The sequence below is a fragment of the Puma concolor genome, chromosome D1 (assembly GCF_028749965.1).
Source record: "Puma concolor isolate L17-30 chromosome D1, mPumCon1.1.hap2, whole genome shotgun sequence".
Classification (NCBI taxonomy): domain Eukaryota; kingdom Metazoa; phylum Chordata; class Mammalia; order Carnivora; family Felidae; genus Puma; species Puma concolor.
This window is the reverse complement of record NC_141676.1, coordinates 12,688,471-12,691,419: the sequence shown is the minus strand read 5'-3', so window position 1 is coordinate 12,691,419 and position 2,949 is coordinate 12,688,471. Positions and strand designations below refer to the sequence as shown.

Genomic DNA, 2,949 nt, shown 5'->3' with positions numbered 1-2,949 from the left:
GCGCTGTTTCAAAGGGGCACATGCACCCCCGTGTTTATAGCAGCACTATCCACAATAGCCAAAGTATGGAAAGAGCCCAAATGTCCATCGATGGATGAATGGATAAAGAAGATGTGGTATATACATACCATGGAGTATTACTCGTCAATCAAACAGAATGAAATCTTGCCATTTGCAACTACATGGATGGAACTGGAGGGTATTATGCTAAGTGAAATTAGTCAGTCAGAGAAAGACAAAAATCATATGACTTCACTCATATGAAGACTTTAAGAGACAAAACAGATGAACATAAGGGAAGGGAAACAAAAATAATATAAAAACAAGGGGGGGGGACAAAACAGAAGAGACTCATAAAGATGGAGGACACACTGAGGGTTACTGGAGGGGTTGTGGGAGGGGGAATGGACTAAATGGGTAAGGGGCACTAAGGAATCTACTCCTGAAATCACTGTTGGCACTACATGCTAACTAATTTGGATGTAAATTTTAAAAAAATGAAAAAAAAAAAAAAGAATCTGACTCTCACTTCTGGGACCACTGATTGGAGATCCTAGGAGCTGTAAGATACAAGCGTGGATGTACAAGGGGGGCACCTGGGTGGCTCAGTTTGTTAAGCACCCAACTCTTGATATCTCATGGTCCAGGAAATCGAGCCCTGCATCAGGCTCCGCAATGACAGCTTGGAGCCTGCTTGGGATTCTCTCTCTTCCTCTTTCCCTGTCCCTCCTCTGCTTGCTCTCTTTCTCTCAAAACAAAGAAATAAACATTAAAAATGATTAAAAAAAAAACCAAGTGTGGATGTAGGATATCAGGGGATGTAACAGATCTGAGCTGAATGTAGTGTATTGACAGAAGTATAATAGTGATGTTGTCAACCAGGTAGATGTTCCTGCCTAGGGCTTGAACTTCAGGGAATGATGAAAGGGTGTAGGGTCAGTTAGAGCTGATATGTGGCTGGACACTATAGAGGGTGGTACAGTGGCTAGTGTAGGTGGCTTTTTCTGGCAGCTGAGCAGTGCTGAATGCCCAGGGGCAGCAGCGCTAGCCGTGGCAATGGACGATGTCCCCTATGGTGGCAGCCTGCACATACCATTCCTGTGGCAGGTGTTCAGCTGTGCTTGGCCACTCTTGGTTCCTGTCCCAGGCTTCTCTTCTGTTTTATGAGCTACCAGATACCTTGCTAACAAATTCCTTTTCTGCTGAAGTTAAGGACCCTAATTTGTACAGCAGCCTCGACATCTTTATTCCTTAAGCTGTAGACCAGGGGGTTCAGCATGGGGATCACAATGGTGTAGAACACAGAGAGGCCCTTGTTATAGGCTGCAGCACTTCCAGGGTTGGGTTGGACATAGACAAAGAACACAGTCCCGTAGAAGAGGGAGAGGGCAGTGAGGTGGGAGGCACAAGTGGAGAAAGCTTTGCACTGGGCCTCCAGGGACCTCGTCCTACAGATTGTGACCAGGATGAAGGCATAAGAGATCAAGACGGCTGAGACCGTGGGGACAGTGACCAAGGCAGAGAGGCAAAGCAGGATGACGTTGGCCACTGTGGTGTCTGAGCAGGCCAGTTGGAGCACAGGGGGGATGTCACAGAAGAAACGATCAATGACGTTGGGACCACAGTAGGGCAAGATGAAGGCATTCCTTGTCTGCGGAGCTGAAACGAACACCCCCGCAGCATAGGTGACCATTACCAGCTGGATGCACAAGCACTTAGACATGATGGCGTGGTAGAGGAGAGGGTGGCAGATGGCCACAAATCGATCATAGGCCATTATGGCCAAGAGCAGGCTCCCCTGTGCTGTGGAGGATCATGGAGGCCATCTGGACCACACAGCCTGTAAACGAGATGGACCGGTCCGTGGTGAGGATGCCGATCAGCAGCCCGGGGGTGAACATGGAGGAATTGCAGGTGTCCAGGAAGGAGAGCACGCTCAGAAGAAAGTACATGGGGGTGTGGAGGGCGGAGCTGGCACGGATCAGGTCTATCATGCCTAGGTTGCCCACCAGTGTCACGGTGCAGATCATCAGGAAGACGGCAAAGAGGAGTTGTTTTTGGTCAGCCTGGTCTGTGAGGCCCAGCAGGATGAATCTTATCACTGCGGTGTGATTCTGCCCCGATATCATCCCACTGGTGTGTTACCCACAGGACAATGAATGAGGGGAAGAGAAACAAGAATGTTAACATTCTCATCAAAGAGGTAGCCTTTCACATCTTCCACTGCGTGCATCTCTGAGTGGCAGGCTGGTCCCCAAACTCCATATCAATCCCATCATGTCACCCTCATGCGACGTACTGAAGGTCCTCTCTACCCCTCAGGATAATGTCTACATTCTTCAACTTGCCACACGTCCTCTGCAACGCCTCTGTGCTACCGTGCACTCAACTTGCAATTCTGGACAACTTCCACAAACACAGCGCGTGATTGCAAGTGTCTGTGCTTTTTCAAATTCTACATTCTTGTTGGAATGTCCTTTGGTCCAGACCCAGCTTAGAGGTCCGTCCCCTCCCTCTCTCCCTGGACTTGCACAGATGCTCCTTTACTTGACATGACACTGTATTTTTTTTTTTAATTTTTTTTAACGTTTATTTATTTTTGAGACAGAGAGAGACAGAGCATGAATGGGGGAGGGTCACAGAGAGAGGGAGACACAGAATCTGAAACAGGCTCCAGGCTCTGAGCTGTCAGCACAGAGCCCGACGCGGGGCTCGAACCCACCGACCGTGAGATCGTGACCTGAGCCGAAGTCGGGCGCCCAACCGACCAAGCCACCCAGGCGCCCCGACATGACACTGTATTTTAACTTTAAAAATAAAACGCCCGTCCGTCTTTCCTGTTGGACTTTACTTTATTTTTTAATTTTTAATGTTTACTTATTTTTGAGAGAGACAGAGTGCGAGCAGGGCAGGGGCAGAGAGAGAGGGAGACATAGAATCCAAAACAGG

General features: G+C 48.6%; 1 pseudogene; it reads right to left on the bottom strand.

Moving 5' to 3' along the window:
• Positions 1–1,168: 1,168 nt before the first annotated feature.
• LOC112865094 (olfactory receptor 5J3-like) lies at positions 1,169–2,129 on the bottom strand (annotated as a pseudogene).
• Positions 2,130–2,949: the final 820 nt, after the last annotated feature.